General features: G+C 42.4%; 1 long non-coding RNA gene across 1 annotated transcript in view; it reads right to left on the reverse strand.

Annotated features, from left to right (window-relative positions):
• The window catches only part of LOC142830665 (uncharacterized), a 79,203-nt gene extending 57,838 nt beyond the window's left edge, over nt 1-21,365 (reverse strand). The window contains exon 1 of the long non-coding RNA XR_012906107.1: nt 21,229-21,365. This is a non-coding gene — a long non-coding RNA (uncharacterized LOC142830665). The remainder of the gene's footprint in view (nt 1-21,228) is intronic.
• Between the last annotated feature and the right edge of the window lie 2,286 nt (nt 21,366-23,651).

The raw sequence follows: 23,651 nt of genomic DNA on the forward strand, positions 1-23,651 counted from the left end.
TAGTATTTGTTCTACAGATGCTTCTTACATTACTGAAATTTAACTTGCAATACATGTTGCAAGTAGGGATGAAATATTAACAGATCTAGCCTACTAGAGCTGTATGAAGTTAAGATTATACATTTCAAATGATTAAATAGGTATCTGCTTGACAGAAGCATTCTCTATGGAAAACAAGTTTTAGAAAGAAAATGCTAGTTCGATTTTCATTCTGTTACCACTGAAATGGGCATTCTTATTCATCCTTTTTAGTTTATTAGTAACTGAACGAATCAAATCTTCCCCAACTTACTTCATGTGTGATATAAAAGTGAATAGAATCTTAAGAAATACCATACTTTAGAATAAGATCAGTAAGTTTGGAATCCCTTTGAGCATTTTTGTATTTTTATTTTTACAAAAATTCTGGTCTGTGAACTCATTCTCTGAAATATTTGCAGAAAGCTAACACAAAGGGGGCAAAGACAAACACAGCAAAAGAAAAGTCATTTAAAAATCTGAACAAATGTGGTCAGGTAATACATTATACTAGTTGCCCCGCTGTGGAGAGAGAGAGAGAAAAAAAAATCAATGAAATAAGGGTGGGAAGATGACACAATTTAAGGAGAAATTTATTCAATAGTCAAGAATGGATAAATGGAGGGACAAGTAAAAGGGGTGACAACCTTTGATAAATGAACAACAGTAAGAAAATATTTGTTGAAACTAATCACCATTTGGGTTTAGCTCATAGAAGGAAAAAAACCAAGCACCATAGGAAAATAAAGAGATCATGGGAAACTATTATTGACCTCAAGGGATGCAGAAGAAAGCAGATCAGGAAGTGTTTACACAGATAAGAGAGGTATGTAAAATGGCTAGTCCATTGCTTAACAGAGTTTTCAATTACTCTATAGATTGGAACAACAATAGCAGCATTGTAAAAAATATTTCTTGGAGATGGTACAGAGGCAATATATTTCAAGACCATTCTGGAGTTAGTCCTCAGACTTAAATGAAATCAAAAGAATGAATGAATGAAATGGGTAAAAATCTAGGATTTAGTGCTCACAATAAGTTTGAAATACACATGGCCTGCAAAGGGAGAACTTAAGTGTATTAAGATTAGAAGTGGCAGAAATATGGACCATCTTTGAAAAGAACATTAAAATAAACTACATTACAAGGCTCTGCTTCTGCTTTCAGTTTTACCTGATGTGCAGTACTATGACATATCTTACATTTAAGGAGAAACTTATATTGTTTGTCATCCAAAATAACTACAGGCAGTCCCCGGGTTACGTACAAGATAAGAACAAACCTACAGTCCCTAAGTTGAATCTGTATGTAAGTCGGAACTGGCATCCAGATTCAGCTGCGTCCCGTTCCCCCCCCCCCCCAGCAGACCAGGGAGACATTGAGCAAAGTGGCAGAGGACCCGGGGCCAGACCCGCGGCGCTTCCAGATCAGCGCCGCGGGTCCGGCCCGGGTCCTCCGCCGCTTTGCTCCGCGTCTCCCTGGTCTGCTGGCTCCTCCAGCAGACCAGGGAGATGGGGAGCAGCTTTTCTCGCCCCGGAATAGGCGGGCAGTGGGACCAGGCATCCTGCCGCTCCAGTCCTCCGGGGCGAGAAAATCCCCGTTCGTAACTGCGGATCCAACGTAAGTCGGATCCGCGTAACTCGGGGACTGCCTGTAGATGTATTTTAAGGGTTTTGATAATATTTACATCATGCTAGTGATCATCCTATAAGTAGAAATGAAGAGAAAACACTGGAACTTTAACCCTAAGGCCCCAACTTGTTAAAGATATATACTCTTAACTTTGTACATTGTGGCTGTGTCTAGACTGGCAAGTTTTTCCGCAAAAGCAATTGCTTTTGTGGAAAAACTTGCCAGCTGTCTACACTGGCCGCTTGAATTTCCACAAGAACACTGACGATCTCATCATGTAAGAAATCAGTGCTTCTTACAGAAATACTGTGCTGCTCATGTTCGGGCAAAAGTCCTTTTGCGCAAAAGGGCCAGTGTAGACAGTTCAGATTTATTTTGCGCAAAAGCGCGTCTAGATTGCCATGGATGCTTTTGCGCAAAAGCATCCATGCCAATCTAGATGCTCTTTTCCGCAAATGCTTTTAATGAAAAACTTTTCTGTTAAATGCATTTGTGGAAAATCATGCCAGTATAGACGTAGCCTGTTAGTTTCACCGAATTCAGAGTGACTATTCAGTTCATAAGGCTAAGAACATGCATAAAAATGATAGCCTAAAACATCAAATTGCCAAGGTGAGAAAGAAGGCCAAAAGTGAGCTGTGCTTGAGTTAGGACTCCTACCAAATTCTTAAGGTAGCCAGAATCCCTTGTTTCAGCTTTGCATTTAAGCAACTAGCAAATTCATGGTACTGCTGTCTTAGCTATGAACTCACATCAATGCATTCTTCCTTAAGGATGCCCATAATATGTTAGCAATGATCTCCTCCCCCCCCCCCCAAAAAAAAAGAAAGAAAGGAAAAAGAAATCTTCAACAATGCATGCTCAGAACCCTTCTTATGAAAGCTCTCAAGTTGGTCAAATCTATTTTACAGGGCAACTGTTATTCTTGATATTCCTCCTGATGTTTGGTTGCACTTTACTGGATAAACCAAGTCATGTGTATTTGGCATAGATAGGTAGGCCAGATGCAACTGTGCCAGAGCCATATAAATCAGGGATTATTTCCACCCTCTATGGTGCAATGCTTGTGGATATGCAGCCCAAATTTGCCTATGCCTTTTTCTGCCATTGTACACGGAACACATATCTGATTTTCTGTTCATTATAGCCCCAGGTCTTTCAGCTTTTTGAATATCTCCCTTCCAATGAATCTCAAAATATTACCTTTACTCTCCACCCTCTTCCCACCTGTACTGCTTGCTTTTTTCCAAGTAGGAACTCAATTTTCTATTTACTAAGCAGTTTTCTACTCTCTAGGACCCTTGACGTTATTCCTTTGTCTTTACTAGTATTAGCAAACTCCTTTCGTTGTTAGTATTGAAATTTCATTAGGAAGCTATTTATTCCCTCATCCATCTCCAGATATGAAGATTTTGAGTAAGACCAGAATTGCAATTTTTCAATGGCTGGTACTGTAGTATTAAAGTAGAGTGACAGTGCAAATATTGGGAGCGGTAGGAACCTATAGACAATGTAAAGTTATTTTTAATTGATGTCATAAATGACTTCTTTAAAAAAATATAGTAAGAGTGTCTGGGCCTTTAACCACATGCACCTAGTTTGCACTGAGAAAGAAGAATAAGAATTCACTTGAATTGTAAATGGATTATATTTATATCCTTTGTCCTTGGCTGAGAAAAAGTTCACACCTCCCCACACACATTTTTAAATAAATTTGCTCTTAATTGGACTCTGGAAAAAGCCCCTTTTAGTGACTGTTGTACTGCTATACATTTTATGCATAAAAAGAGCTAACACTGGTCAAGCTACACTTCTGACACCCTATGTGCCAGACATACAAAATACTGTACATGCATAAAAAGAATAGAACCAAGTGACAACAGAAAGCAATTTACATAAGCAAAGAGATGTAACCAAAGGATAAAGCACATTTTAAAAGCCAAAAGGCTGAAATGGAGGATTAGGCAGGTTCAAAAGAAAAGAAACTAAAATAAAAGTAAAAACAAAAGTTAAAAAATAAAAATCTATTAAATGCCAAATATATCCAACAATAGTTAATCCATTTTTCCATACAATATAATAGGTATGGGGAGTGATGATAGGGTGACCATATTTCCCTATGCTAAATACAGAAATACCTGACTTGGTAAAATTATTTATATTCAAGCGAGTTCAATGGCAATCAATCTGAACTATGCAGTACAAGTGTTCAAATTAACATCAAGCTGACTGAGCCCCTCTTCAAAAGAAATACTGAATAGCTGGAGTCTTTTTATTTACCTTCTTATCTTTAAGATTTGCATGGGGAGAGGGCACACATATACTTGTCTCACACAAGGATCAGGAAGGCCAGCAGACCTGACCCAACCCCACTACACAATGCTCTCCACTCTCCATGTCTGGCTTGGATCCCAGGATGGACCCAACTTTTTTGGTACCTGACTCTGCCTCTTCTCAAGGCAGTATGTGGGGAACACACAGGATCAAACCCATCCTCTCAATTTCTGTGATGGTTCACACCAGATCATGGCCAACAGCAGCCTTTCAGCATTGAGCAGAAGGGAAGAAACAGGAGCTGCTTTCAGCCCAGGGCCTCGGGTTGGGGGATGACTTGGCCTGTGATTTTGCAGAGATCTTCTCTTTCCTCCTCTACCCCTCCCCCGATCTCCTGTGGCTAGAAGAAGCTTGTCCCTTCCTGCCCATAGAAAAGCAGTCAAAGTCTCCAAGCTGCTGCTGGCCATAGACATAACCCAGCCACCTCCTGTCCCTTGGCTACAGTGTGGGCAGGAAGAAGTTAAGGATGCATTGTGCACCAGGGCTCAGGGAACCTGACTGCAGGGGCTACAGTGAACCAGGCCAGAGAGGTAGCTCAGCTGGAGACAGTGCCTAGGGAACAGAGCAGCCCTGCACAGCCTGAGGATCAAGCCTAGGGAAGAGGCAGTGTGTGATGATGGTGCTAAGTCCCTTCGTGGGGGGCTACTCTGAAGCCTGCACAGGCAGGGTGGAAACAGGTTGAAAACAGCTTCCTCCACACCAGAGCTTAGCTGAGGAGAGACGCCTCCCTGTGCCAGGGCTGTGCGGGACTTTGGCACATGCAGGGTGTTGCTCCTCCTGGCCAGTATCCTGGGCCAGAGGGGCTTGAGCTTTCCCTCGAGCGGCAGTGCAGGGAGGTAGAAGCCTGCCAGTCAGGCTGTTGGTGAGCTGAATGATCTGACCAGTGCTGGTTCTCCACACAGTGCTGGGATCAGGATGCACTCTGCTGGGGGGAAGGGGGGTTATGGAGGAGCAGAATAGCTGAGGGGGGAGGGGCACAGCAGAGAGAGAACAGTGAGAAGGGGAGCATGTAAAGGACTGGGGATGGGCAGCAGAGATGACACATAACCAGTCACCACCTGCATGCACTCCCCGTCACCACAGCAAGCAGCCAGTGCTGTCTGGAAATGGGACTGGGAGTGAGGGGGGCTTATTGGCCAAGAGGAGGCACAGCAGCAAGGACTGCATGGTTGGATCAGAAGGGAGAGCAGCTGGCCCCACACTAATTTGCCTGACCAGCCTCAAACACCCACCCTATTGTCAGCCATTGGACCCTTACCACTCACAGCTGGGCGGGGAGTGCCTGGCGAACAAGGATCCAGCCAGCAGTAGAACCCACCAGTACTGATAAGAGAGAAGAGACAGAAAACAGTGGGCAATTTTCCCATGCTTAAGATAGAGTAGGGACATCTACAGGAGGGCTTAAATACAAGACTGTCCCTCTAAAAATGGGATATTTGTTCACCCTAATGATACAGGGCTGGCAGTCCTTTTAAGACTCAGAGATACAAACAAACAAACAAACCAAACATTTGTGTTTCATCTGTCTTAAACCTGAAGCAGTCAAAGATTTACTTAGATAATGGTTACATATCTGAGCATTTTTAAGTGTCCAATACCAGAATTATAAAAATGATTAGATGGTCTTGAAAATCAAGGCCAGAAAAGTATCCAAAAGTGCTAAAGAAAGTGGGGACAGAAGCTAAGGAATTAGCAGGCATATTCACAAGTTCATTTAGCTTAGAAGAGACCCCTGGGGACTGAAGAGTGGCTAACAACTAAGTTATTTTAAAAGTGCCTGGAGATATAATAGCAAACCTTAGGCCAGTCAGCTTGATATAAAGTGTGCAGAAAATATAAAATGGGGAAGCACAGCTTGATTAAGGATTGATGGCATGAGAGTAGAGAGAGGAGAATAGTGGCCCATGGCTCACTAACATGAGGGAATTTCTGAGAAGATTTCTGCCTGAGTAGGCCTAAGGATGGCATTGGACAGCACATACATGAGACAGAATGTACACCATTTTTAAATGGGGGCTAAACCTGTCACTAATGGCACATTCATCATAGCCTCTGTGCAGAAGAGTGAGGTGGTGTTTAGAGATGTCAAAACTTTCCTAATAATTTTTTTCCATATAAAAGTGCCCTTTCTGCATATGAAGAGTTTCATGAAAAATTATCCACATTGTGCAAAGTTTTCATATTTTGTGGAAAAATTGTCACTTTCATCAATATGTTTCTAAGAAACATTGACAACGTTATAGGCATTTTTAATTTACCAAAAACCTTCAGTAAATGAAACAGTTTTGTAAAATTTTTTGATCAAAAATTCTGAAAATATTTTTGAAAAAACAACAAACCGAGTCTATTTGGAACCTCAAAACAAAAATGAATTTAATTATGTTATTAAACTAATTTTTCCTTGTTTCCCCAGTTGTGGTGCAACCTCTGATATACCACATTGCATAGGTGATGCACCAAGTAAAAGAAGCAGCACCAAAAGTGTGCTTGGACCCACATATTAGGTAGCAAAAGTGTGGAAAAACTGGAGAGAGACATGGACCTATCCATCAATACACCAACATTTCAAATAAGTTTTTGCTACCATATAGACAGACGTGACAGAATTCAATTTTTAATAAAAGTTTTACTGAAAAGTAAACAGTGTTGATTGTTAAACATTTGTTTTGGTTTTTATCAATTTTAAATGTTCACATTTTTTAAATTAATAATTTTGTGGGACTAATTTATAAATTAATTTTGTCAGTTTGTATGAGTATGGTGGTGAAAGCAACATTTACCAATAAAAGTTAAATCCTTCCAAGCCTGCATATTTTGCAGCCACTAACTTTAACTTTAAATTCCACTCTTCATTTCATGAATAAATGCTCTGTTAATGTGGGAAAGAAGTTGCACCCATGGAAATGACTGAGTAGAAATTGGCTCTCAGTGATGATGTATTTATATGGAGCAAAATAGTCCAAATATTGATTGGTGCTAGTGCCAAAGGACTGTTTAACGTTAGCGCAGAAATGGTGTCTTGCTGTGAGAGGTGTAGAAGGACTACTGGCAAATGTGGTACCCAGGTGGTGGGTGCACAAGAGCATTTTGGTAATTGAAATAGGCGTGTCTGACTGGGGTGCTTGTCATTTCACGTATGGAAGGAGTTTGGATATCTGGTCAGCTGTGTATACAGAAGTTTATCGCAGTCCAGCTTGCAAGGTTATAACATAGAGCTACTGCCTTTGACTGAGAGGATAGTACCAGCTGGCTAGACAAGCCATTTTCAAGTCCAACCACCATAAAAGATAACATGCCAGAAGTAGGTCTGCATTATTGGCATGTAGACAGGCAGAATGCCAGTCTTCTTTGTTTATTCAACTATGGTATCTGTTACCTTACCAGCTAGTGCAGTTATATTAAAAACAAACAAACAAACCTCACATATAGTGAAAACTGTCCTCAGGACAGATCATGCTACCAAATTAACCTGATTAGGAAATACTGAGAGGGAAAGAAATTAGCAATAGCCAAATAAAATAAATGTTCCTTACATATATCCTGAGTGAGGGTAACCTACTGATGACCGAAAAGTGAAGTAAGTTCCAAAAAAAATGAGAGTTCCTGACTGCCCAATCACTGCCACTTTCCTGAAACAATCAGTAAGGAAAACACCCACTGTCATGTGTAAATAAGGAATAGGAGGCAACTTAACAGGTAAATGGATCCCAGACCATCCAGGTCATTAACAATAACTACTACTACTAAATTATGCAATAATGCAACGAACAATAAATAAAACTATTTAAGGTCTTGAAATGTTACAGTGGCACAGCTGCAGCTCTCACTGTAGCATTTCAATGTAGACACTCTAGCGATGGGAAAGGTTTACCTATATCCCTAAGACACCGGAGTGAGGTCACCAGAAGAAATTTTCCATTGATACTGTCAATACTGGTGGGTGAGATCAACTTTAACTTTGCCACTCAGCAGTATGGATTTTTAATGGCCATGAGCAATGGGTTGATTTAACTTTTGAGTGCATACCTGGCCTCATGTCCAGTAAGAAGGCACAGCCAGGTGAGCTATTACCACAGGTAGCAAACAGTTTTTACATTAAAAGACACCTAGAACTTAAAGGCTGGCTGCATATTTTCCATTGGTAACCAGCTGGCCATCCCCTGGGCTCACAACCATCCCAGCAGCAAAATAAATGATGGCTTAATGTTCGTGTCACTAGCAGACAGAATGGAGCAGAAGAAAGGAGAGATTTCAACACCTTCTAAATGTGCCTTTCATGCAGTAGCTGATATTTGAATGGAAACCAGAGATTTTTCAGTCTGGTGAAGGCATGAAGAAAGGCACAAAGTGCAAATGTCATCACCTTCTCCCCACACATCAACAGTGATTCTGCATGCACAATATTGAGTGCCATGTAATGCTCTGAAACACTTTTTTTTGGCAGCTAGCTATTTTCAGCTTCATCCTTCAAATTTGCTTTAAGCTCTCAGAAGTGTCGACATGTTCTCTTCAACGCTATATCATAACTGATCTGAGAAAGCAACAATTTTCCCATAGAGCTAATTATTTATTAATTATGATTATTAATAAAAACACACCTGTTTTGTCTAGTAATTGAACCACCAGAAAGCCATTTAAGTAAAGATCTTTGTGATAGACCAATCAAATTTATTCTACTTTTCCTTCCTTAGTTCTGTGTGTTTGTTTGAAGAAAATCAGACCTGTGGAATATACTTTTGACTGTACAGCCTACATTGTAAGTAACATTAATCATGTGTCTAATATGAAACAGCTCTTCCCCCACCCCAGTTAGGGTTTCATTTGATAAAATATGAAGAGAATTGAAGTCACATGTAATTGGTCATGGTGACTAATACAAGACATTTTTATCTGGAACATTAGTTGCACATTGTATTTGATTGCCTGTTATTTTTGGTCTGATACATTTGATTGTGTAACAATGAGATCTTCCCGGCAAGTGTATAAACTTTTTTCTTCACTTTGCTTTACTTTAATTTGTCCATAAATGCATCCTTTAGGGTACTAGACACAATGGAGCATGTATTCTCGAGAAGGTGGCTTTTAGAGTGGCCATGGCTGGCAAATGTGAAAATCCTCATGGGCCCCATAAGCAGTAAAGAATGTTCAGGAATTTTTATTGTGGTTTTATTGGGGTTCTTCCTCAAGCCCCACCTGTTTCTCTCATTGCAAATGCTGATTGGATCTTCAGTTCACATCAGACCAGGCAGCCACCTGCAGTTTAGAAACTTCTGGCTGTACAACTCTTGAATAAGCTATCCAGTCATTCCAGTGACAGTGAGAGGCACCAGTCCTCAAAGAACCAGCTAAGTGAAAACAACAGTGGAGTTTCTAGGCTAATTTGCTTTTGCAGCTTGATGTGCCAAGGCAAGAAAGAAGTAAATCAAACCATTTCCAAACAGCAAAGCAACACTGCTTTTTCAGACTGCCAGATCTCACAAATGCCTTGTCCAATTCACTCCCCTCACCACCCACACTTTAAAAATAAATAAATACATTTCTCCTCAGAGGAGAACACATGAGCAATTTCAGATGGCTTAGCTGAGTGGTGATGATGTTAGAGCCTGGAGTCAAAATCGGGTTTATGGCAGAAAACTACTCTGTCATAAATATGGAGAAAACTCTCTCATCTACTATATATTTAAGAGAGTTTGTGTGTGTGTGTCTGTCTGTGAGTCTGTCTGTTCAAGAACTCGTCCTAAACAGTAAGAGCTAGGACCACCAAATATGGTATGCAACGTCCTCTTATAACTTAAAAGAGGGTAAGGATTTGGTTGTGCCAGGACAATGTGATTGTTTCTCATAAAATAAAAAGGGAGGACTTTGCTAGAAGGGAGGATTATCCTGCAGAATTATCACATGGTGGAAGCAAGGGGCCACAGATGGGGATTGGGACAGCTACACCCCCATTGGAGCATCAGGAAGTGTGGGAGTAAAAAGGGACAGCTATTATATATTTGAAAGTTTGTCTGTGTCTGTGTGTGTCTCTCTGTCCTCCAGCTGGGGGATATGCAACCCTTCCCCGGGCACATCTCATCTGACCCCAAGCTGCTGCAGTGACAGAGGGCTGGAGCTGTCCTCCCTTCCCAGAGCAGCCTGTATACTGAACCCCTCATCACAGCAATGATTTAAATAAAGAAAAAAAAAATATATATATATATATATCAGTTAGGACCCAAAGCAATGCCAGATAAATACTCTAGTGCTATATAGCGTATGGAATCAATGGAGTAGCCACAGGTCAGCAGAGGACAGCGTAATGTGCTCTTCTCTCTCTGACATTGGAGGGCTCATGTCTCAGCAGAAAGGGGAGTATTTGGGGAACTGGAAGATTGTTGGAGCAGCTACTGGAAGGAGCCATCCAGTCAACACTATTTTGGCACAGAATGGTGTTGAGAAGCTGCTATCAACACATAGCATATTATCTTATTGACTTTAGTGGAGGACCTGAAGGATTCCTTATTATTGCTAATGAAGGACTGGACTGAGATGTGGCACTCACGTACCTCTTTAGCTTGCCCCCCTAATTGCCAAGTTTTAGGATTACTATCTTATTAACTATAATTGTTAAATGGATATGTAGGGCATGGAAAACTGGTGTGTAAATCTACAGCACACGAACCTGCTATGTATTAAATTATCATGTGGATAAAACTTAAAGAGTAGGCAATCTCTCCTTCCAGGCATAATAAAGCATCTTTTTCATTTAAGACATTCCAGAGTGCTTATTGGGGGCAGAAGATGTTAGAACTTACAGCAGCTGAATGCTGGCCCTTGGGCTGTGGTACATGTGGGTGCTCCCAAGAACTGTCTGAGAAACAAAGCTAGTGTATCCCAGGACTCCACTGACCCCACTGGGGCGAGTAATTACATACACACTCACAGAGTCCAACATGTTGAATATATTGCAATGTGAAACTTGTTTAAAAAATTCCTTTCACTTGATGATGCCAATTTGTTTTGTTTCCCAAATGTTGCTTATACCACCGTCATCTCCACTGCCAGAGGCATTTGTGTATAACCCGTCTGCTGCTGCATTCATTCTGAAATGGAAACCTGTCTTTGGTTTTGCAGGAGAGCCCTTTTTGGGCTTTGTTTCAGAAGGTTGTTTGTTTTTCCTGTTTGTAATTGAATGAGGCTGTGTCATTTGTCAGTGTCTGTCTTTTCCACAATATTTTGCTGATTTCCAGTATGTGTTCTTGTTCACAGTGGTGTGCAGAATGACAAACAAAAACTCTGCTTTACGCTAAGGTTATTTGCTCAAGGAGGGCTGTGTGTTTGTATAAATCATAATTGTTCCTGTAATTGTGCAGCCTCATGAGGGGCCCCTTTGATGTGCACTGGGATTCTAGTCTGCATGGAATGCAGAGAAGTAGATGTCAAGGAGAGGCCCCCTCGGGGGGAGACGCATGATAGGCTGGTACAGTATGAAAAGAGAAGTGCGGGTGCCTCTTTATGCTCAACCTTGTTAGCGGAATAGAAACAAAGAGATGCCCCAGCAGAGGGCCCACAATGTACTTGTTGCACTTGTTACCAGATTTGCGGAGGTGCAGTGCAAGTATAGCACCTGCTGTAAATAAGAACATCTATAGTGATCACACAGCAGAGTTGAGCAAAGCTCATCGGATTTAGTCTGCTGAGGGATTGTGAAAACCATTTTTAACTTGGCCAATGTGTTTTTGCCTCTGTCTAGCACAACATGCTTGTTCCTAAAGAGGAGGCCTTAAGGACTCCCCCTACTGCCTCCCCTTCCCCCCCATACCAAGTCCTGAGCAGTCTTATGCTGGTTCTGCACCCAGCACACTTCCCAGAACTCGCTTCCTGGGACCCAGTTCCCCACACACTTCCCTTCTGCAGTTCCACACCCAGCCCCGTGTTTTTCTCCTACCACAGAGATCCAAACTCTTCTCCCTGTGCCCAGTTCCGCAGTCTCCCTCCCCGACAGCCACCCTGGAGCACTATCCAGAGGGGCACCTTTCCCACAAGTTGCCAGGCAGTTCGGGAACCTCCGACTCATCCCTCTTCTGCGTCTCTCCTTCCTCAGGAATCACCACAAGATGGGATCCAGTCTTCTCACCAGACTGAGTCTTACTGGGACCGCTTGCTCCACTTCTTGCTGGGGGCTGGAGGCTGGGGCCTGTTCCCCATGGGTGCTGGGAAGACCACAACGGTAGTGTTGCAAGCAACTAGTGCACTGGGTTGCAACATCACTCCAACTTGTCCCAATAAGGAGCCAAGCATTGAGAGAGGGCCTGCCCCCTTCTTTGTTGCACCCTTGCCTGCTTTCCCTGACATTTGTTTGTATTTCAGACTTGAACAACCCCTAGAATTCTCTCTGAAATTTGGCTAAAACTTTGGAGTTTTGCCTGGTTTCAGCTGGAAGCCATTAAAAGCAGTTTCACTGACTTCCACTAAGGCTGTAGCTTAACTTATGGTGCACAGAAGAGAACATATAAGTGGGATCCCTTTCTTTTGTCAGCCCCCTCAGCTAACTCATATTTTACCTTCCCATTTCATTTTGTTACACCCCTAATTTTTCCTCTTGCCTTCCTAGGAGACCCAAACACCATCTACTGGTTTTCCTGACCTGGGCAAGAGGGGGAACAATAATGTATATATTCATTCTGCCTCTATCCTAGGCTGTGTCTAGACTGCATCCCTCTGCCGACAGAGGGATGCAAATCAAGCACTCTGGAAGTGCAAATGAGCCCAGGATTTCACTATCCCAGGCTTCATTTGCATCCTTACGTTCTGACGCTGTGACAATCAGGCTCAGTGTTGAAAGTGAAAGTAAAGTGTAGCCGCAGCTCTGCCAACAGCAGGAAGCTTTTTGGCAGATCCTGTACTCAAAAAACGAGTACAGGAGCTGTCGAAAAAGCTCCCTGCTGGCGGGAGAGCTGTGGCTACACTTTACATTCACTTTCGACTCAGAGCCTGATCGGCACAGCATCGGAACGTGAGTATGCAAATGAAGCCTGGGATATTGAAATCCTGGGCTCATTTGCACTTCCAGAGTGCTTGATTTGCATCCCTCTGTCGGCAGAGGGATGCAGTCTAGACACAGCCCTAGTGCACAGCTCAGTAGATCAGTCACTCAGTAGATCAGCCCCATCATAAAGCCAAGACTCAAAATCTAACCTCTCTAAAGTTGACTAAAAACAGGAAAATAGATTTGCCGAAAGAGTTGACACTTTGTAGCATTTGAAACAGATCTATTTTTAAAGCTGGGCTGAAATTCCCATTATGGACATTTTCAATTAAAAACAAAAGACACCCCCTATACACACACACACATACACACAAAACTTTCATTGTTGTCAATGTTTTCAGCAGCATTTTTGGATTTCCCGCTGAATTCAGATTTTTACGTCTGAAAACCAAAAGCAAAGTTTCACAATGTCGGATTCCCTTCTGAATCTCTAGCAACCTTTTAAATATAATCCTTTAACAGAACACTTCACAAAGAAAGGGATGGGGCAGTTGGAGTTACCCATCACTACTGAACAGATAAATAATTACCTCACATGAACATGGAGATGAACAAAGCCACTTTAATCCATAGTCCATGAAAGATACAGTCCTTACGTACAAAGAGAATTATTGCAGATTTTTAAAGCCACACATCACACCAAATATCCTCTGTGGAGGACAGAATATTTTCCATTACCGAGCACAATAGGACATAATTACATTGTGAATCTCTACAAATCTAGAGCTATGAGCCAAGGCAACTATTGTATTCCAGAAAGCAAAATTGTACCATCCCTGTTTTCCAGACCTTCACTGACAGATTCTTGCCAGTCTGTCACTTCAATTCAAAATGACCCTCCTGGCTTACAAAGTGACCACAGAGTCTCTTCATTATTTACATACCTCACTCCTGGACTCTTCTTTTCTTTTCATGCACTTAGTATCTTCTCAGTTATGCTGCTTTATTGATTTGAATTCCTTTCCAGCCATTGCAAGTTGTTTCTCTTTTAATCTCACTTTAAACTATCCTTTTCTGTTTAGCTTAGCCTGCAGCCCTACCACCAAGTGCTGCACTTTAGTGATCTCTCATAGTAAGTAGAGGTGGGTCAGGTCAGTACTTGGAGGGGAGACTTTTAAGAAAAATACCAGTGCTACAGCAGGCATGGTTCAGTGTGTGATCTTGAGTCAGGGAAACACTGCGTGTCAGGTGCATTGTGCTAGAAGTGTAAGCTATCAGGTGAGATGTACAACCAAGAGTCTGCCTGCTCCTGGTCAATAACAACCTCAATCTGTTCCCTATGGAACTCTGACAAAATTTCCATGGATTTCAACAAGGGTGGGAGCTTTTTGGTGTCCTGGCTAAATTCCAGTACCAATAACTCCGCTCTGATTAACTAAATCCTTCCCTAAAGTTTCAGTTAGCAAGGCTGGCCTAGTAGGAGGTAACAGACCAGCCAGTTTCTTTCCACCAGCCCATAAATTACAGGGTAGTGTGACTGGAGGGAGGTAGGGGAGGAAGGAAATCTGAGAGGTCAAAGATCCTCCAAAGTGCTGAGAGGCTGAGGAGTCTGCCTGCCTGCCAGCAGCTCTTGGGAAAGCAGCCTGCCAGTGAAGGGAGAAGGCCCAGACAGCAGGCTGCCCCAGAATGCAGTGAGAGGTAGAAGTTTAGGAGTGGCCTTCACTACAATGCTATATCAGCACGTCTGCATCAATGCAGCTACCCTGATGTCGTATATCTGGTGAAGATGTGCTCTGTGAAAGGGAGAACACTCAATATAATTACCTCACCTCATCGAGGGGCAGAAGCTGTCAGGTGGAGAACATCTCCCACCAACATGGCATCATGCTGGCCCGGCTTTAAGTCAATGTAACTTATGTCACGCAGAGGAGTGGTTTTTGGTTTTTCACTCCTTGAAGCATCATATGTTACATTGACCTTAGAAGGAGTATAGTCAAACCCTTAGACATGCCAGATCTGCAGGCAGTCAGGAGAAGCACTAATATGTTATTCACAGTCTTTGCCTGTTCTAATCCTACCACAGACATCATGTCACCGCTCCAACTCTGCACTAGCAAGATAGCTCACCAAGCACATGATTGATATTTCAGCAGCACAATTGTGGGATATGCTTTTGTGTAGGAACCTCATGGACAGTGAAGTTTATTATCTATCCTTCATACATTCAAGACTGAATAATTTATTTAACAAACATAATACACACACACACACACCATCACATCCCAAAAGAGATCCCATGGTGCTTTACAAAGGGATATATCCTAGAGCACTATGTAGTACTGCTATGAACAGTGAGACAGATATTCTGCCTTTCTCCACAGTGGCTGTATGTACACAAGTACATAGCAATGGTATGCAGCTCTTTGGGACAGGAAGGGAAAAGGATGCATGTATATTATTGCTGTTATGGAGTATAGAGTGAAGTACAGCAGTTGTTCTTGCTCCACTGGATATATTTTCAACAATTCATTAATAACAACTCTTGTAAATGGCAGTAAAATTCACAAGGGAACTCGCTATCAGTTAGTTTGCTTTGTTCCACCACTGATAATAAACACACTCAAGTTCCGTAACTAGTTTCATACTGAGTCTATAGGCATTTCCCAAACAAAAACCAGTTAGTATTTTACAGCCTACATTTATGTGTGTCAAAATGAAAAAAAGTAGTTTTTTTGTTTGATTGAAAATTACTGTGAAAGAAAGAAAGACAAAGACAGTAATTCCATGCAAGGAACTTAAGACAATAATAACAGTGATAATCTTTCATTTATAACGTCTTTCATCTTGAAAAATCCTCACCAGACACTGAATAGGAGCTGTCTTTAGGAGTGACTACAGCTATCGCCATAGGAAAAGTGTTCAGTTTCAAAATTATACCTCACCAGACACTGAATAGGAGCTGTCTTTAGGAGTGACTACAGCTATCGCCATAGGAAAAGTGTTCTCAGTTTCTTCAGCCATATCTAGACCAAACTTCTTTGGAAGAAGCTTTTCTGGAAGAGATCTTCCAGAAAAGTGTATTTCAAAAGAGAGCATCCACACAGCAAAAGTGCAACAAAAATGTGATGTGCTTTTTCAAAAGATAGAGTCCAATTAATGTGGACGTTATCTCGTATTTAAGTTGTGATTATCATGGACGGAGTGGCCACCAGGGCAATTGTGTTATTTCCTGGTGGCCTCTTCTTTCAAAAGAACTCCTTCTTCTGCATCCACACATGCTTTTTTCTGAAAAAGCTTTTTTTGAAAAAGGCTTCTTCCTTGTAGAAAGAGGTTTGCCTCTGTTGAAAAAACTCCTCCATTCTTTCGACTTTGTCAAAAAACACAATAGCGGTGTGGATGTAAGTATAGTTTTTCTGGAAAAACAGCAATTTTTCTGGAAAAATGCTACCCTTCCATAACCATCTTCATGCTTTCTCCTGTCTTCTCCTTTATGGGGGAACACTCTCTGTGGCAGTGGCCAAGGGCTACATGCGACCCTTTGGGGATCTATATGTGGTGCCTGAAACATTTTGTTTACCATTGCCCATGCACAGGGTTGCCAGATTCTGCTGCATTTTGTCCACATAGTTGTTTTCTGATCATTGTTGCCAAAGTGGCATGCACTTTACTTAAAAGCAAGGGCATTGTGAAGTGAGGTGTGTGCTGATTGCACACAACATTGAGAGTTATGTGCTTCCTCTGCATCCAATCAAAGTGCTGCCTTGGTTCAGTCAGCATACCTCATAAATTCCATGTATGCAAGCGCAGTTAGCAAAACTACTCTATCCTGGGAGACTGTCTTGGTTATGATAATCTTGTGTCTGACTAAGATAAAGGAGGGCCACTGGTGTGGCCCACTCACTAGGCTCGGTTGTCAATGGCTGCTCGATGAGCTCCATTGCCAGCCCATTATTCTCACCTCATTTAAGTCCTCTCATTAAGAGTTGGTCCTTCCATGATGCCTACAAGAAATTAGCCATCTTGGCCATTTGTTTTAACTATTTAAATGCTACTCCCTTCCTCCCCCCTAAATCACACCATCATGCTGCAAACTGGTTTTTACTGGGCAACAACATAATCTTAGTACTTTCCTAATTCTGGCATGTCTGAAATCTGACCCCAATCCTCCAAGAGGGGCAGCACAGACAGATTTGGGCACCTCTGTGAAGTCCTGTTGCGAACTGCCTGTATGTAACAGATTTCAGGACTGGGGCCCCATGTAATCTCTTTAGGACCAGCAGTAATGTCTTATCTTTGCTGGGAGGCATCCAGGACATTTCAGCAGTACTTAGGAACTCCGTTCAAGAATCAAGACCCTATTTTGCAAAATAGTATAGCCAACGAAGAATACAACTACTCTTAGGAAGATGTGCAGGAAGTCCCCAACTTATGAATGGGTTATGTTCCAAAAGTTCATTTTTAAGTCTGTGGTTTGCAACTCTGAACACATTTTCCCATAGAAACATTGTAATTGGTAGGTAGGTTCCCAGGCTAATCCACAAAAGCTTATTTAGCCTATAATGTAGCTGAAATAGTGCAATGAAAAATAGTAGAAGCAGTTTTAAATTTAACCTGGAATGCTGGTGCTCCAGGAAAGGCAGTCTTTTAATTAGATGAGGATGTTAAGGTAGGTGTAGATTCTGAAAGGGACTCCTCTGTTGTCCTGTGGACTACACTTGCATTGCTTTCTGCAACCTGTGCCTCTTGCCTGCTACAGGTGAACTATGGTTTGTATGTGTGAACGTTTGTATCTCTGGGAGTGCCTATATTAGATAATTTTTTTTAAACAAAAATATCTTTCTTCTCTCCAGAGAGCTTTTTCAATGGCACAGCCTGTCTTGGGCACTAATTTGGATTTTTCTAAACTTCCCAATCTTTTTTGTATATGCACTATTATATTTTGTATACCCCACAATTAGAAACTCATCTTTTTCTCTATTTCAGGTGTACAGCCTACTCTCCAAGTATCCACAGTGCATAAGTTAAGTACGCTAACCCTGTAGCCACACAATCCCATGCCTGTAATCAAGTAGATCTCAGCATTGACGACTTTAAGTACAAAAACAAACAATGAAAAAGACATAGCTTGAGGAGTGACATACATTGCGTCTCATCTCTTGCCCTGTCACCCCTTCCACAAAAAAGTGTTGAGTGAAAGCTTCAAGGGCATGCCAAGAAATGGAAGTATCCATTAGCACACCCTTTCTAAAATACAACAGCTCCTTGAAAGCTAAAATTAGCAAAAATCATTCTTGCAAGCAGGAAGCAATCTAATGACAACCTCAGCAGGAAATACCACTGTGATGAATGCAAGACAGGCTCGTGACAATGATCTACTGGCTTGTCTGTCTTTCCAACAAGTGTGTATCAATTTGACAATTCCATTAAATTCCATAGGGCCCAATGTGGTGCAGAGTGTAAAAATCAATAGAATCATTAACCAAAATAGGAATGCAAATGAAGTGATCAATAACTGACCGGAACATTTTGTCAGGACCATAGTCAGATGGGAAATGGTCACATTAGGTAATAGAAATTCAGAGGAATGGACAAAATCTCTCTGCTCAACAGAACTTCTTTAATAATATTCTTGTCTGCAATTCCATAAACAATCTATACTCGGATTTTAAATTTAGGGATTAGGAAACGGGGGGAATGAGAGTCCTTTCAAAATGATTCCAGTAGCTGTAAACCTGTTTGAGGGTTTTGTTTACCTTGGAACAGAACCCAAAATGCTCCCCATGGAATGGGAATTGCTGTTTTCTAAAGCAGTAGATTGACTGGCAATGAAACTGTCCCAATTTCCTTTTCTTTCCAGCAGAGGGTTTTCACTGCTTTCCTCATGATTGCACATAAATTACTGCTTCCTTCAAAGCCAAGCTGTCTAAAAAACCACACTACCAGTTATGCATTTCCTTCTCTTTCACCCTCTGTGCTTTTCCCTGGGACACGATTCATTTCCAAATGTGCTATCTGCTTCTCCCAGAGATTTTTCTGGCTACATTCTTTAGGTTTCCCCAAACTGTTTCTCTCTTACCCTAGACTGCTGTCTATGCCATCCCAACAACCTATAGCATGTGCACTTCAGTTTGTAGGATCCAAACTCATCAATGCAGACAAAATATGAATCTTCACTGCTTGTAACAGCTGAAGAAAACTTATCAGGGTGGGGCATATAAAAAGAACAGGAATATGAATGCAAATGTCTTTGATTCCTGTGGAAAATACACACACACACACACAGCGCAAAATCTAGCCCAAAGTCTATAATGAATCAAAACTAGCTTGATTTGATTAAATCTTGCTTTTAGTAGCTATAGAACTGCCTACACTCATCATACCCAATATATATAAATCAACACTATCAGTTGGAGGAAAAGTAAAATGAGCCATCACTGCAGTCCCTTTAAACTGGACTTAAGGTACCTCCTCTTTACTGTTGAGATATGTACCATAGGTGGGTGAAACCTATGAGCTAGATTCTGATCTAATTTCCAGTGATTTAGCCCTAGCAGTGTAATTGTAACACCTTCCCTCCAAGGTTCTTATTATAATGAATGGTGAGATTAAAGATAAAAGCAACCCTGATAATAAGAGAATGCCCTCAAAATAACAAAGAAGGGTTCCAGTATAAAAAACTGGAAAGAATTACAATAAACCCAACCATACATTTGAGAAAATAGACCCTTTGTCCTTTTAGTGAAGCGTAGTGGCTGTCCACTGACCTGGAGAGGGAGGAAACTTTCCTTGAACACTTGTGGGTGGAACCATGCCTCAACCCCACCATCCTGCCAGAAGTCAGGAGACAGGACAGGAGGTACAAAATACATGTCCAGGAGCTCAGTTGGAGCCCAGCTGCTGTTGGGGCCAGATGCTATTCTTGAGACCCTGAAGTAGGAAGTTGCTACAGACCTCAAGGGAGCCACGGAATTGCCAGGTCACAGATAGTACTTGACCTAGGAGACCTGCCAACCCTGATGGAGGTTTCATTCCCCAATGACCCAGACAATCTGCTACTGAGCGAGGTACGCCTAGAGGGAGAGTTAAGAAGTAACTCAGGAGTAGCCATCCCTGGTCTGGCTGAAAGAGTGAAGAAGTCAGTGTTTTGAGGTCAGGATCCTTGCTGTCCCAGTGGCAGACCGATTTGCTGTTGTTAAGGCCCTACAATGGATCGGGTGGGCCTGTGTCCTCCCTGCCACTCCAGTCTATGGGTGGCTGTCTCCCTTACCCCTGCTTCTTTAGGCAAACTGCTTGTGCTTATCGGCTCTCTGCCACAGCTAGGAGACCAAACTATTGGTTGTCCTGCCCTGGATTAGAGTCTGGTTTTACTGTTTGCTTGGCCTAAGCATAGGCCTGAGCCCCTGAACTGTTGGTTGCTCCATCCTGACCCTAGGGCCTGTGCACACTGACTGAGCCACACTCATGGCACACTATGTGCTACTGAGCCAGGTGTGCAGTAAAGCAGAATGGTTGCTCACTGACAGGAAGGAGGTGGAGCCACATCCTGTTACCCCAAAAATATTCTCACTGGAGACCACTCAGGGTTACACTAGTGTGGGTTAATTTCCACTAGGTAAAACTAAAGAGGAGAAAGCAGCCACCAAAGGTTTAAACTAAATAAGATAGAACTCTCTCTCTCTCACACACACACACACACACAGACAAGCAAGCAAACACACACCCCTCCATTCATTCACTTATTCATACCTATTCATTCCTGCCCTCAGGCACTCACACACTTACACAGACATATGGGTTGCAGAAGGAACCAAGGAATGTGGATCCTGGAGGGTCTGTCTGCTCATTGGGAAGCTGGTCAGGAGGAGAGACGCTGGAGGGGAGCTTCTCAGGATCAGAGGAAGGAAAAAAAAAAAAGAGAGTCTCACTTATGCTCCCTCTCTTTATATAGTGTCTGAATGGCTCCTGTGACTCATTCACCTCATCATCAGGGAGCATGCCCAGACTTCCCTTTATCCAGCAGGGAGCATGCCCAGACTGTGATGACTCATTGAAATGTGCTCCATTGTTCCCAGTCTTCTTCAAACACACTCTCACACTCACACTCTCTCTCCATTCACCCAGGGGAGAATGCAGCTTAGGGAAAGTGTCAGGGGGTTCACACCCCCAGTGCACCTCAGTGCCCCCTGACTCTCCTCATATAGCCCCTCTCCTGGCAAGTTACAGTCTGTACAGGTTGCTCATCATAGGCATCAGGGTTGTCTCAACTGCTTGCTTACCTAGGCTGCATCAGGGTCCGCCTCCAAACCAGGGCTTTGCCTCCAGCCCCTAGCCAGGGGAGTCTTGGCTGGCCCTCCTCCAGCTATTGCTGGCTATCCCCAGCTTGTCTCCCTCCAAGGAGCTCCTGCCTCCTCTAGCAGTCAACTCTCCACTGGCTCTCCCCCCAGCAAACTGTGCTTCCCCTTTTATAGCTGACAGCTGGGCTCGCCTAGCCACCCGGGCTTCCCGGATCTCTGACAGCTGGGGCTAATTAGCCTAACCGCTTCAGCTGGGTTCTTCCAGCCACCCTCAGGCTCAAGGCCTGAGCCTTGGGCTTAAAGGCCCAGTGCAGGGCAGGCGCCCTGTCACAGAAAGTTACAAGCAATGTGGCTGAGAGTTACAAAGATTACAAAGTTGCAATTTACAATAAATTTCTGAGAGTTACACAGATTACAAAGTTCACAATGGCTATATCTAGACTACATCCTTTTTTTGGAAAAGGGATGTAAATTAGACATATTGCAATTGCTAATGAAGCGGGGATTTAAATATCCCGCACATTAATTAACATAAAAATGGCTGCCGCTTTTTATCGGCACGGAGCTTTGCCAGAGAAAAGTGCCAGTCTAGACGCTGATCTTTCGAAAAATAAAGCCTTTTTTAGGGATAAGGGATCTTTTGGAAAAGGCTTTATTTTTCGAAAGATCAGCGTCTAGACTGGCGCTTTTCTCTGGCAAAGCTCCGTGCCGAAAAAAGTGGCAGCCATTTTTATGCTAATGAAGTGCGGGAGATTTAAATCCCCGCTTCATTAGCAATTGCAATACATAGTCTAGACGTAGCCAATGAGTTACAGTTTAAAACCTTAGACCTTACAGTTGGTGTAGCTTCAGAAAATCCATGTATATAAATCTAGTGAGCTCAGGCGGAGGCTTTTTTATGCAACACATCCCAACCAGACTACAGTCCCCTACAGCAGCTAACTGTTCTAAGGTACCTGGGATCTCTCTATTCAATACAAACCAGAAATGCAGATAATAATTAGAATTCATTTGATGAATTCCACCTCTTCTTTCTGCCACCATTCTCTTACATTTGTAATTATTCAAAATTGCACTCTTTAGGGAGAGTCCTTAGGGAGGGTGGAGGGGGCTGCAGCTCCCCCCTGCCCACCAATTCATTTGGGAACACTTCTGGCTGTTCATCTTCAGCTGGAAATTAGGGGAAAATGCACAGTTTGCTCCATTTTTCACTCTGGCTGGGAAGCACATGGAGCAGATGAACCTGGAGCTGTCCCAGCTGGGGGACATGCACCCGTCCCCCAGCTGTACTCACTGGAGATGCAGCAGCCATGGAGAGGAGCTTCTCACTGGGTCCCAAGCTGCTGCAGTAAGAGAGGGCTGAGGCAGTCCTCTCCCCCAGGGAGCCTGCATACTCAACCCCTCTTTCTCAGCCTCATCCTAGAGCAATGATTTAAGTGAAGAAAAACAAAATTTAATTGAGTCAAGGACCCAAGCAATGTGAGGTAAATCTTCTACTTGGTGAATATTTAGTAACAGCCTAAGAGATTTAGAAATCTACAATCAGTTCCTATATCCCTTACTCAGAATAAAAATAATATCTAACATTTCTCATTGAACATTTTTCCTTGCCCAGATACTATTATTTTACTGTCTATCTCAGAAAACACAACTATCATTTGTCGGGGAAAGAAATGGACTCAATACATGTATTCTTCCTGACTCCTCACATCTTAAAGCTTTCTGCAATTCATTTCCTCATTTTCAGCTGCTGAGATTCAGAGCAGACAGGGTGTGATCATATGTTTTTTCAAGTGAAGCTGATGAAAACCTGAAAACTTTCCAACTACAGGACATTCTGTTTTCTCAAGGAAAAAGAACCCCAACCAACCATAATGACATATTTTCCATTTCTAAAGATGACGCAATAAGCTAAAGCATTTGGAGAAAATCAGTTGTCAGGAACAAGGAAAGTCTTGAATACTCATGTCTTCCCTCCCCCTTCCTCAAGTTTTCATTTATTTGTCACACCAGCCATATCACACTAACAGATTTCTAAATTTTTGAAATGAGTGTTCCACTTAATAATTGTTTTTTTCCTTCCCTGTCCCCTCCTGCCCCATCACCTTACAAAAGAGATAAAGATATCCATCCAAAGTGATATTCAGTTCCTTGTAGCCAGGTAGATCATTAGTATGGGACTCAGGAGACTTGAGCGCACTTCCAAGTTTTGCCAATGATCTTGGGCATGTCATGTCTAATGTCATCTCTCTGTGCCTCAATTCCCCTATCTGTAATATAAGGATACTGATACTGATCTCTTTTGTAGAGTACCTTGAGAATTACAGATGAAAAGTGCTATGTGAGAACTAGGTCAAATTATTATTTCTAGTATCACAAATCCTCCAGATTAGGGGGAGGGGAGA

Source organism: Pelodiscus sinensis, chromosome 9, assembly GCF_049634645.1.
Source record: "Pelodiscus sinensis isolate JC-2024 chromosome 9, ASM4963464v1, whole genome shotgun sequence".
NCBI classification, from domain to species: Eukaryota; Metazoa; Chordata; order Testudines; family Trionychidae; genus Pelodiscus; species Pelodiscus sinensis.